General features: G+C 43.3%; 1 protein-coding gene across 1 annotated transcript in view; it reads right to left on the bottom strand.

Annotated features, from left to right (window-relative positions):
• Window positions 1-13,573, bottom strand: part of LOC110504413 (janus kinase and microtubule-interacting protein 1) — a 63,122-nt gene extending 49,549 nt beyond the window's left edge. Inside the window, exon 1 of the mRNA XM_036969804.1 lies at window positions 13,180-13,573. The gene's annotated coding sequence lies outside the window, so the exon portion shown is untranslated. The remainder of the gene's footprint in view (window positions 1-13,179) is intronic.
• Window positions 13,574-13,927: the final 354 nt, after the last annotated feature.

Below are 13,927 nucleotides of genomic sequence, written 5' to 3'. Positions count from 1 at the left end.
CACTCAACTTCTTTGGTCGACCATGGCAAGGCCTGTTCTGAGTGGAACCTGTCCAGTTAAACCGCTGTATGGTCTTGGCCACCGTGCTGCAGCTCAGTTTCATGGTCTTGGCAATCTTCTTATAGCCCAGGCCATCTTTATGTAGAGCAACAATTATTTTTTTCAGATCCTCAGAGAGTTCTTTGCCATGAGGTGCCATGTTGAACTGCCATGTTGAACTTCCAGTGACCAGTCAGTGTGTGAGAGCGATGACACCAAATATAACACACCTGCTCCCCATTCACACCTGAGACCTTGTAACACTAATGAGTCACATGACACCGGGGAGGGAAAATGGCTAATTGGGCCCAATTTGGACATTTTCACTTAGGGGTCTACTCACTTTTGTTGCCAGCGGTTTAGACATTAATGGCTGTATGTTGAGTTATTTTGAGGGGACAGCAAATTGAAACTGTTATATAAGCTGTACACGCACTACTTTATGGTAGCAAAGTGTCATTTCTTCAGTGTTGCCACATGAAAAGATATACTCAAATATTTACTAAACTGTGAGGGGTGTACTCACTTTTGTGATATACTGTATTAACACTAGCATCTATTAACACTAACATCTATTCAGACTAATATCTATTAAAACTAGCATTGAATTACACTAACACAAATACATTCATTCATTCATTCATTCCTCACCAGAATGAGTCCAGAAGCTAAGCTCATATTTCAAGGGAAGGGGCATCCTATGTTTGTTGAATCAATTGTTTGCGCAATCAATACCAACAGGAAGAGAAGCATGTCTCAGCCGGTAGCTCAATGTGTGTTTATGGGTGTACTTTAATTAGTGGCCAATTGCAGGGTGGATTTGTCGATATGAATTCCAAGCACATTTCCTAATCTATGTTTTGGAATGTGAATGACAAGGCTCAAGTAGTGACTGTCTCTTTGTTGACAGCTTTACTCATCCCCTCGTCTAAACCCCTCCCTCTGGAAGTGACCCTACATGTTCTTTAAAAACACAAGACAACAGACAACAGTAGGAAGCCTTCAATAGGTTGTCGACTACTATACTAAGTCAAAGGAAAAGGGCAAACAAATTTCATAATGGAATCCAGCCCAAGTTTTAGACGGAAATTAAACCCAGTAACACATGGGGGAGGGGTTCCCCTCCTTGGTAAGCCTAGTAAAACATCAAAGACATCCACCTCACATCCCTGGAACAGATGTTCCAAAGGTCCCATGAAAAGCAGGAATGTAATATTGGAAGCTGTGCTGTTTTATGAGGGTAAAGGACAAACTAACACTAAATACCACTCATAGTAGCAGAACTCTCTCAAACCTACCCATGAGGGTTAACGTTTACATAGTGTCACGGATTCCCCCAGTACTGCTGCTCATTCCGTTCACCAGCTCCGGAGGTCTACGTCACCCGCCTTCTAGGCATCACTGAACTGGATGATTACCCCCAACCCGGACTGTCTTGTCTCATTACGCACATTCTCCCTGATTAGTATGTGTATATATGTGCCCTCTGTTCCCCATTGTCCTTGCTGATTATTGTTCCATGTCCGTTGGTCTTGTGAGTACCTGTGCTCTCTTGTATCGGCTTGCGTGTTACCGTGTTAGTGTGCACTTGTTATTACAGGTCTCTTCCCGTGTATTGTTATTACGGGTCTCTTCCCGTGTATTGTTATTACAGGTCTCTTCCTGTGTATTGTTATTACAGGTCTCTTCCCGTGTATTGTTATTACAGGTCTCTTCCCGTATATTGTTATTACAGGTCTCTTCCCGTGTATTGTTATTACAGGTCTCTTCCCGTGTATTGTTATTACAAGTCTCTTCCAGTGTATTGTTATTACAGGTCTCTTCCCGTGTATTGTTATTACGGGTCTCTTCCCGTGTATTGTTATTACGGGTCTCTTCCAGTGTATTGTTATTACGGGTCTCGTCCAGTGTATTGTTATTACAGGTCTCGTCCAGTGTATTGTTATTACAGGTCTCTTCCCGTGTATTGTTATTACAGGTCTCTTCCCGTGTATTGTTATTACAAGTCTCTTCCAGTGTATTGTTATTACAGGTCTCTTCCCGTGTATTGTTATTACGGGTCTCTTCCAGTGTATTGTTATTACGGGTCTCGTCCCGTGTATTGTTATTACGGGTCTCGTCCCGTGTATTGTTATTACAGGTCTCGTCCCGTGTATTGTTATTACAGGTCTCTTCCCGTGTATTGTTATTACAGGTCTCTTCCCGTGTATTGTTATTACAGGTCTCTTCCCGTGTATTGTTATTACAGGTCTCTTCCCGTATATTGTTATTACAGGTCTCTTCCAGTGTATTGTTATTACAGGTCTCTTCCCGTGTATTGTTATTACAGGTCTCTTCCAGTGTATTGTTATTACAGGTCTCTTCCAGTGTATTGTTATTACAGGTCTCTTCCCGTGTATTGTTATTACGGGTCTCGTCCCGTGTATTGTTATTACGGGTCTCGTCCAGTGTATTGTTATTACAGGTCTCTTCCAGTGTATTGTTATTACAGGTCTCTTCCCGTGTATTGTTATTACGGGTCTCTTCCCGTGTATTGTTATTACAGGTCTCTTCCAGTGTATTGTTATTACAGGTCTCGTCCAGTGTATTGTTATTACGGGTCTCTTCCAGTGTATTGTTATTACAGGTCTCTTCCCGTGTATTGTTATTACAAGTCTCTTCCAGTGTATTGTTCTTACAGGTCTCTTCCAGTGTATTGTTATTACGGGTCTCTTCCCGTGTATTGTTATTACAGGTCTCTTCCCGTGTATTGTTATTACAAGTCTCTTCCAGTGTATTGTTATTACAGGTCTCTTCCCGTGTATTGTTATTACGGGTCTCTTCCCGTGTATTGTTATTACGGGTCTCTTCCCGTGTATTGTTATTACGGGTCTCGTCCCGTGTATTGTTATTACGGGTCTCGTCCCGTGTATTGTTATTACAGGTCTCGTCCCGTGTATTGTTATTACAGGTCTCTTCCCGTGTATTGTTATTACAGGTCTCTTCCCGTGTATTGTTATTACAGGTCTCTTCCCGTGTATTGTTATTACAGGTCTCTTCCAGTGTATTGTTATTACAGGTCTCTTCCCGTGTATTGTTATTACAGGTCTCTTCCAGTGTATTGTTATTACAGGTCTCTTCCAGTGTATTGTTATTACAGGTCTCTTCCCGTATATTGTTATTACGGGTCTCGTCCCGTGTATTGTTATTACGGGTCTCGTCCAGTGTATTGTTATTACAGGTCTCTTCCAGTGTATTGTTATTACAGGTCTCTTCCCGTGTATTGTTATTACGGGTCTCGTCCCGTGTATTGTTATTACGGGTCTCGTCCAGTGTATTTATTAGAGGTTTACACCTCACTCTTTGTTTGGGTTACAGCCCTGTGTCATATAAACTCAGAAGAAAAAAAACATCCTCTCACTGTCAACTGCGTTTTTTTTCAGCAAACGTAACATGTGTAAAAATGTGTATGAATATAATAAGATTCAACAACTGAGACAAACTGAACATGTGACTAACAGAAATTGAATAATGTGTCCCTGAACAAGGGGGGGGGGGGGGGGGTCAAAATCAGAAGTCAGTCAGTATCTGGTGTATTAAGTACTGCATTAAGTACTGCAGTGCATCTCCTCATGGACTGCACCAGACTTGCCAGGTCTTGCTGTGAGATGTTACCCCACTCTTCCACCAAAGCATCTACAAGTTCCCAGACATTTCTGGAGGGAATGCACCTTACCCTCACACTCCAATCCAACAAGTCCCAGACGTGCTCAACGGGCTCTTTGCTGGCCATGGCAGAACACTGACATTCCTGTCTTGCAGGAAATCATGCACAGAACGAGCAGTACGGCTGGTGGCATTGTCATGCTGGAGGGTCATGTCAGGATGAGGACGATCAGCTGTCTGTCCTGTCTTCCTGTAGTGCTGTGTTAGGCGTCTCACAGCACGGACATTGCAATTTATTGCCCTGGCCACATCTGCAGGCCCCATGCCTCCTTGCAGCATGCCTAAGGGACATTCACACAGATGAGCAGGGACCCTGGGTATCTTTCTTTTGGTGTTTTTCCAGAGTCAGTAGAAAGGCCTCTTTAGTGTCCTAAGTTTTCATAACTGGGACCTTAATTGCCTACCGTCTGTAAGCTCTTAGTGTCTTAACGACCATTCCACGGTTGCATGTTCATTAATTAATCAAGCCTAGTGGTTAGAGCGTTGGGCTAGTAACCGGAAGGTTGCAAGTTCAAATCCCCGAGCTGACAAGGTACAAACCTGTCGTTCTGCCTCTGAACAAGCAGTTAACCCACTGTTCCTAGGCCGTCATTGAAAATAAGAATTTGTTCTTAACTGACTTGCCTAGTTAAATAAAGGTAAAAAAATAAATAAATAAAATATGATTATGGTTCATTGCACACACATGGGAAACAGTGTTTAAACCCTTTACAATGATGATCTGTGAAGTTATTTGGGTTTTTACGAATTATCTTTGAAAGACAGGGTCCTGAAAAAGGGACTTTTATTTTTTTTCTGAGTTTATAGTAGAGGTCGACCGATTAATCGGCATGGCCAATTTTAAGTTTTCATAACAATCAGTAATCTCCATTTTTGCTGCGAGGGCCGCGCGTTGGGGGGGGGGGGGGGTGTACTGTCACGAGTCCTACCGAAGGTGGCTCCCCTTCCTGTTCGGGTGGCGCTCGGCGGTCGTCGTCACCGGCCTACTATCTGCCACTGATCCCTATTCCCCCTTTCTGTTTATTGGTTTCCGCTGTGTTCATTTTAGGCTGATTGGTTGGGCTTTATTATCCAGCAGGCCCACCTACTGGTTGTGCGGGATTGTTTGATATACGTGTTTACACGTGTGTCACATGTGTCACGGTTTTCCCATTTTCTTGGGTTTTGCTGGACTTTTTTTGGTCCTCCAATAATCGGTATCGGCGTTGAAAAATCATAATGGGTCGATCTCTAGTTTATATGTACGTGTTTGTTTTGGGCTTCGTTCTCTGTCATGTTCATGACGTACACTATTTTGGGTAGAGAAAAAAAAAAGTTTTATTATTCCTGCACCTGTCTTTATACAACGTGACACATAGACAGACCTCATCCAACCATATGGAGTTATTTGACCTCGATTTGAATAGGTCTCTAAAAACCTATTCCGTGAGAGAGACTACCTGTAATATAGAACCATTACCATCAAATCCTCTGCATTAACAGAGCCATAACTCTCACTGGTCTACACAACTAATTCATACACCCACTAGTGTATACACACACACACTCTATTTATAGCAATCATGTGATCATGGTTCCATGTTTAATCAGTCAGTCGTATAAAAGGGAGCCAGTGCGAAAGACGGAACAGCTCCTCTGAGGTCTAGCTAGTTAAAATGAGACAATCTGCTTATCAAACACAACAAAGGGCTTAATTACACAACAGAGTTGAAGAAGGTGACTTAATGAGGAAATACTTCTGAGGACTTTCACAACACAGAGCGAGAGCACTATTTGGCCCTAAACAGAGTACACAGTGGCAGAATACTGGTCAATTTTGTATTTATTTTTTCCAAGAGGCTTCCCTTTTGAACTCGCCCAAATGCTCCAAACAGTCAAGCATCACACAGAAGCAATACCCAAAACACTAGGAACTGACAGAACAAATAACCAAAACACTAGGAACTGACAGAACAAATTCCCAAAACACTAGGAACTGACAGAACAAATACACAAAACACTAGGAACTGACAGAACAAATACACAAAACACTAGGAACTGACAGAACAAATTCCCAAAACACTAGGAACTGACAGAACAAATACCCAAAACACTAGGAACTGACAGAACAAATACACAAAACACTAGGAACTGACAGAACAAATAACCAAAACACTAGGAACTGACAGAACAAATAACCAAAACACTAGGAACTGACAGAACAAATACACAAAACACTAGGAACTGACAGAACAAATACACAAAACACTAGGAACTGACAGAACAAATAACCAAAACACTAGGAACTGACAGAACAAATTCCCAAAACACTAGGAACTGACAGAACAAATTCCCAAAACACTAGGAACTGACAGAACAAATACACAAAACACTAGGAACTGACAGAACAAATAACCAAAACACTAGGAACTGACAGAACAAATACCCAAAACACTAGGAACTGACAGAACAAATAACCAAAACACTAGGAACTGACAGAACAAATACCCAAAACACTAGGAACTGACAGAACAAATACCCAAAACACTAGGAACTGACAGAACAAATACCCAAAACACTAGGAACTGACAGAACAAATACCCAAAACACTAGGAACTGACAGAACAAATACCCAAAACACTAGGAACTGACAGAACAAATACCCAAAACACTAGGAACTGACAGAACAAATTCCCAAAACACTAGGAACTGACAGAACAAATACACAAAACACTAGGAACTGACAGAACAAATAACCAAAACACTAGGAACTGACAGAACAAATTCCCAAAACACTAGGAACTGACAGAACAAATACACAAAACACTAGGAACTGACAGAACAAATAACCAAAACACTAGGAACTGACAGAACAAATTCCCAAAAACACTAGGAACTGACAGAACAAATACACAAAACACTAGGAACTGACAGAACAAATAACCAAAACACTAGGAACTGACAGAACAAATAACCAAAACACTAGGAACTGACAGAACAAATTCCCAAAACACTAGGAACTGACAGAACAAATTCCCAAAACACTAGGAACTGACAGAACAAATACCCAAAACACTAGGAACTGACAGAACAAATAACCAAAACACTAGGAACTGACAGAACAAATACCCAAAACACTAGGAACTGACAGAACAAATACCCAAAACACTAGGAACTGACAGAACAAATACCCAAAACACTAGGAACTGACAGAACAAATACCCAAAACACTAGGAACTGACAGAACAAATACCCAAAACACTAGGAACTGACAGAACAAATACCCAAAACACTAGGAACTGACAGAACAAATACCCAAAACACTAGGAACTGACAGAACAAATACCCAAAACACTAGGAACTGACAGAACAAATTCCCAAAACACTAGGAACTGACAGAACAAATACCCAAAACACTAGGAACTGACAGAACAAATTCCCAAAACACTAGGAACTGACAGAACAAATACCCAAAACACTAGGAACTGACAGAACAAATAACCAAAACACTAGGAACTGACAGAACAAATAACCAAAACACTAGGAACTGACAGAACAAATACCCAAAACACTAGGAACTGACAGAACAAATTCCCAAAACACTACCATCAGAAGTTCAGATGTGAGTCCCAGACACTGCCTCTCAGTCTCACCAACAACTGAAGCTATGCCTCAGTACTGATACTCACCACACAGGAGAACCCAGAACCCGAGCAGAACCGGCTGGGCCAAACGACCAACCTGAACCTACGCCAGACAATGTGGTATTATTTACAACACACCTTCCTTCCGGAGCCTTCCACCCCTGAGGCCTATACTTTGGTTAACACTACATTGTACTGAGTGGGCCTTTATTGTGGTACCATAATTGACATAGTGTACTCTGTACTACTCTGTACTACATTGTAGTAAAGGTGTATTTCCACACTACAGAAATGACTGTAGCAGCTATAATCTGATAAGTTCAGTGCAATAGTAGTGCAGCAGTGAAGGCAGATGCCTTTAGACTGGCCTGGAGCTGAGAGCTCATGACCAAACACAGATGGCCAGTCTGCAGAACAGAGCCCACAGACATACACAGACAGAGATGGGTTAAACATTAACTTAACCAAAGTGACTGAAGTGAGACAGCGAGAGAAAATCCAATAAGTACACATAACACAAACCCTTATACACAAATACTACACCCCACACTGTCTGGGCTGGGAATTAACCTATAAGAGGGAGGGGAGAAGGGAGGGAGGGAAGGAAGGAAGGAAGGAAGGAAGGAAGGAAGGAAGGAAGGATGCACACTCAACACATACTGTACATTACTTCCCAACAGGATTCTTACACGTACACTAGTCTGTGGTCTCAGCAGGTTGTGCTGTAATAAAAGCTGCAGCAGAGAGCGAGAGAACGAGCAGACTGTGGATTTACAGAACAGGTCCGGCCAGACTCCAGGCCCCAGTTCAGTGGCTGGGAGGTTGGGTAACGATAGGCCTACGGTTGGGGAACGATAGGCCTACGGTTCAGTGGCTGGGAGGTTGGGTAACGATAGGCCTACGGTTCAGTGGCTGGGAGGTTGGGTAACGATAGGCCTACGGTTCAGTGGCTGGGAGGTTGGGTAACGATAGGCCTACGGTTCAGTGGCTGGGAGGTTGGGTAACGATAGGCCTACGGTTCAGTGGCTGGGAGGTTGGGTAACGATAGGCCTACGGTTCAGTGGCTGGGAGGTTGGGTAACGATAGGCCTACGGTTCAGTGGCTGGGAGGTTGGGTAACGATAGGCCTACGGTTCAGTGGCTGGGAGGTTGGGTAACGATAGGCCTACGGTTCAGTGGCTGGAAGATTGGGTAACTACAGGGCTATGGTCAGAGGTGGAAAAGTACCCAATTGTCATACTTGAGTAAAGGTATAGATACCTTAATATAAAATGACTCAAGTAAAAGTGAAAGTCACCCAGTAAAATATTACTTGAGTAAAATGTACTTAAGTACAGTGGTAGAAAAAGTACTCAATTGTCATACTTGAGTAAAAGTACAAAGTAAAAGTAAATGCTAACTTTTTTTGACAGCCAGGGGCACACTCCAACACTTCTTTTTACTGTCCTGCTAAGCATTCAAATTGTAACTAATACTTTTGGGTGTCAGGGAAAATGTATGGAGTAAAAAGTACATGATTTTCTTTAGGAATGTAGTGAAGTAAAAGTAGTCAAAAATATAAAGTACAAAAAAAAGACTTAAGTAAAAAATACTTTAAAGTACTACTTAAGTGCTTTACACCACTGGCTATGGTTAAGTGGCTGGGAGGTTGGGTAACTGCAGAGCAGGGTAATGTGGCAAGAAAACATAACAGCAATCCAATTCACACACACCACACCGAAACCCAACTGCACCATAATTGCAATGCTACTCACAAAAAAACAACAAACAACCATAATACTGTCAAAACCACACAATACTCTGATAAAATGATCCCGTACCCATACACCACACTAACAGCCAAGTTCACACACAATGACTGGACCAATACAAACACATAACTACCGTCTAGTCATTCACACACAGCAACCATGTATACAAACAACTCTATAATCACAACAGTCCAAGTCATGATGGGCGCTGCAGTGTTTGGTGAAGGGAGGGGGCGCAGGGCTCAACACTAATCATGCAGTCTATTTAAAGTACTACTATGCTGAATGTGATGCAGCAATGGATGGGACTTATATAGGAGAGGGTGCGATCGTACAGCAGAGGTGTGGCTGTTCTGTGTTAATAGGCAGCGGTTGGGTGCTCATTGGTAGGACCATCATGTGACTGTCTGTCTATCTGTGTCTGTGTGTGTTTGTCTGTCTATCTGTGTGTGTCTGTCTATCGGTGTCTGGCTGTGTGTGTCAGCAGTAGCCGCCCCTCCTCATCCCCTCACACACAGATGATAGGGCATCCAGTAATCTCGTTAAGCCTCGCCCTCTCTATCTCCATCTCCCCCTTCTCACCCCCCCCCCCCCTCTCCATCTCACAATCTGAAAGCACTGGGCTAAATGTCCACTCCACACTGCTGCCTGACTATCTGTGGGTGTGAAACCCATCACTGCTTTCATTAAACTACTTCTAGGAGGGTCTCTCTTACCTCTAACCCTTCTCAAGGCTAAGGAGAGAGGGCTAGGAGGTCAGAGGTGAGGAACAGGGATACAGACCCAGCATTGAAAGCAAGGAGAGAGTACTTCTCCGTGTGAAATGTGAGGGAGGGAAGGCGGAGCAGGGCAATACTAAATGTATTAGAAGGGCAGGGATAACAGGGAAGGGGCGACTACTGTCAGGAGCTTGAGGGTTAGAGGAGAAGGGGTGAGTTAGGGGAGGAGGAAAGAGCAAACAGTCTAGGGCAGGCAGATGTTGCCCTAAAGATGTTGCCCTATTCTAGGTCGATGTTTCCGTACCACAATCCATTTAGGAAAAAGTCAACCTGATGGCACATTTGGGTTCATCCCCATGTGCACACACACACACCCAAAGCATCTGCGATCCTCCATCAATAATGATGTAAGCACGCCACATATGTAGTGTGTCCACTTGGAGAAATCATCAGTGGCATAAACTCATGGATGCCAAGAGAAGCTAGACTTCCAAGAAAAAATAAAACATAAGATAATGTATGTTTTCATCATTTTCCTTCAATTTGCAGGAGGCTGAATGTATCTCACCGGAGAAGCAGCGCCCCTCTGTCTAAGTATGTGTAGGCCATATATCTGACGCTATCTGGTTATAAAAAGTATGACATTGTTGCTGCTCGTAGCATTGAATCCAACCGGAAGCCAGCGAGCATTTGGCCTATAAAATAACAGCCCGTCGGCATTGAGCTAAACGGAGCGAGCTCAACTGTGAAAAAAAGTGTCAAGAGAAACCAGTTCGATTTTCTTTTTACCAGATCGGAGTTGGCTTCACTCCTATCACAGAGAAATATGTCATCAATAGAAACAACTTGAACTGTTGCATCTCGTTGTGTTGTTGTACTCCGGTGGCTGGCTAGCTCAAATGGTCCTTTTCCTAAATGATGGATGGATTTATGGTTTTACTTAATTATCTGTACTGGCCAATGATTAAAATGGCGATTCTTTCGGCCAACTCATCCAACCATAAAATACATTACACGTTCAGTATGTAGCTAGATGTAGAAGGCTAATGTAAACTTGCTAGCTAGCGAGCAAGCATTTTAGCAGCCTACAGTAGGTCAACAAAAATAAATGTGTGTACTGTATGACAGTCATAGACGTTTCATAAACATGAACGAGAGGAGGGCATTGGCGTTTCCCTACAAGTACACTTGTGTGTATAAGGTAGTTGTTGTGAAATTGTTAGATGACTTATATATTACTACATGGTCGGAACTAGAAGCACAAGCATTTCACTACACTCGCATTAACATCTGCTAACCATGTGTATGTGACCAATAACATTTGATTTGAAGTAGAGCGAGTCAATATGTATTTTCCTCTTGCATGAACACACAAACACACAAATCAGAACCATGGAAGCCACATTATATTTAGTTTATATTGATTGGACTAAATTATTTCTGGTTTATTTTAGTTGTGACTGTATTAGACTAAGCAGAAGTGAGGCTGGAATAGTGGAGGCTGCTCCTGTTTTCTTTGCAACTTGCAGTAATTCTCCATGGTACTAAATCAATAGTTATTTAGTTGTCTGAAAATGTCAGAAACATGAACTTTCTTTACCATGCTGCAGGTCATGTAACTGTTTGTTACATGTAATATGCGTTGTGGACTTCACCAGACAGGTTGCTCTCCCGTTTTGTAATGAAACAAAGGGGTGGTTGAATTTATTCTGCCACTGTCTTCATTTTGACTCGGCTTTAGCCTTTAGGCATATATCACGGTCGCAAGGCATATGAATAAGTTATAGAGCAAACAACGCAATTATCACACCTCATATTGTTGTAATGTGTCTTTTTTTCTGGCTTGGCTTCCCCGGTAGGTACGGTACTGTAGTGCAGGTACAGTAGTGTAGGTACAGTAGTGTAGGTACTGTAGTGTAGGTACAGTACTGTAGTGTAGGTACAGCACTGTAGGTACTGTACTGTAGGTACTGTAGTATAGTGTAGGTACTGTAGTGTAGGTACAGTAGTGTAGTGTAGGTACCATAGTGTAGTGTAGGTACAGTAGTGTATGTACTGTAGTGTAGGTACTGTACTGTAGTGTAGGTACAGTAGTGAAGTGTAGGTACAGTACTGTAGTGTAGGTACAGTAGTGTAGGTACAGTAGTGTAGTGTAGGTACAGTACTGTAGTGTAGGTACAGTAGTGTAGGTACAGTAGTGTAGGTACAGTAGTGTAGGTACAGTACTGTAGTGTAGGTACAGTACTGTAGTGTAGGTACTGTAGTGTAGGTACAGTACTGTAGTGTAGGTACAGTACTGTAGTGTAGGTACAGTACTGTAGTGTAGATACAGTACTGTAGTGTAGGCTAGTCTCACTCTCGACAAACACTAAACCCGTTCGACAGTGTGGTGGAGGGGTGCAGGCTACTGTCAGGGACCCGGCAGAGACGTTCTTTTCTTTCGGCCAACTCTAATGAGCTGTCAAATCATCCCGAATGCCTGGGAGATTTGGGGGGGGGGGGGTTACACCGCTGGTCTGACAGGCTGGCTGGGATGTGTGTCCAACCACACCCTCGGCTGTGTGGAGCTCTGTACAAACCCACCATCAGGCCGGTGTCCACATCAGTCAGTAGTAGGCTGTCATTCTGATAAAAACACAATGTTCCACCATTGGCCATGGGTGGGTGCCATGATGAAGAGCACAACCCATGACGTGCAAATACGCACACGCAAAATACCAGTCTCGAGCGCGCTGCCCGGTCTGAGGATCACGCCCCACGGGTGCTCGTGTCATTTCCACCCCGTAGCTAACCGACTGTGGCTGGTGATCCATGGGCAACATAACGAGCATATTAAAGCCTAACTAATGATCGGGTGTGTTTTGCCTTGCTACCATATGCCATGCACCAATGTCATATAGGCTACGAGCCATTGTAATACACAACCTTAACAAGCCGTTTTTGGCTACAGTCCAGACCCATAAATTACAACTTATTTTTCAACATCTGTAGCTGGAGATGGACATGTCACCAGCACATCAGCTACTAACCGCCACCGACTGCAGACCACAGCATCATGACCGATATGCCGGTCTCTAAAAAGTTGAAGAACAGTATTTAATACTATTATCGTCGTGTTGCAACATCCGCAGCCTAGACAGTGATTTACACGGACTCTGTACAGAAGATACAATGTAAACGCATGTATCCATACAGCGAGGCGATGCCAGCACTACCTCGATATCAGAGGACGTCGCTCTCTGTAGAATCCAGTCTGCCTGCCTGTCAGAGTTTGCGCAGGTAGCACACATTTATAAGCCAGCAGAGCTGTGGGGCTGACCAACTGGCCAACATATACACTTACTTAAATGTCGTCTGTCATCAAGTGGGAGGTAGCCTTGTCTGTTTGGGGCTCCGACAGAGATGTCAAACGTTTCTGGTGTACTGGTTCTCATCCACTACGGCAGCGGTGCCTCGGCATCAGTCAGAGAGAGAGCGCACACCTCACCTCGATTTGAGAGATGCTGTGCAGCTGGGCGTTCTCTTTTTTTCGCAGTCGGGCAGGTAAGTTACAAACTTATCCTCTCAAATAGCCTGCTATTAATTAACCCCTTTTTAACTAGCAGCAGAGGGTAACGTTGAGCAAAATGTAGGCTAAATTCCACTAAAACGTTAACGTGGTGGCCAGACTGGATTTACTGTTCTGCTGTGGGTTTCTCGAGGCACTCCCGGCACGCTGTCACACGCCACGCCTACACATGACGTCGGCTTTCAAAACGTTTCATCCAGCGTCCCAAGGCCACGTTCAGTTGCCAAACGTTTTCGAACGTTGCAGATAGAAATGCCGTGAATAGAGCTCCTTATACCGGAGAGGCATATTTGTTCTACATAGACCCAACATACGTATATCTGAACGTTCAAAACGTCCTGCTGAACGCTCCCCAGCTATTAAGACTGGATAGTAGCCTATGATGTCGGGTTCATGTGTTAGTCAGAACTAGGAAATGTGCGATTTGTTTTATTTATTATTATAATTGATTTGACCTTTTATTTAACTAGGCAAGTCAGTTAAGAACACATCACTATTTTCAATGACGGCCCCTGGACAGTGG

This window comes from Oncorhynchus mykiss, chromosome 31, assembly GCF_013265735.2.
Source record: "Oncorhynchus mykiss isolate Arlee chromosome 31, USDA_OmykA_1.1, whole genome shotgun sequence".
NCBI classification, from domain to species: Eukaryota; Metazoa; Chordata; class Actinopteri; order Salmoniformes; family Salmonidae; genus Oncorhynchus; species Oncorhynchus mykiss.
Note: the sequence above shows the minus strand (reverse complement) of the source record. Positions and strands in the feature narration are given on the sequence as shown.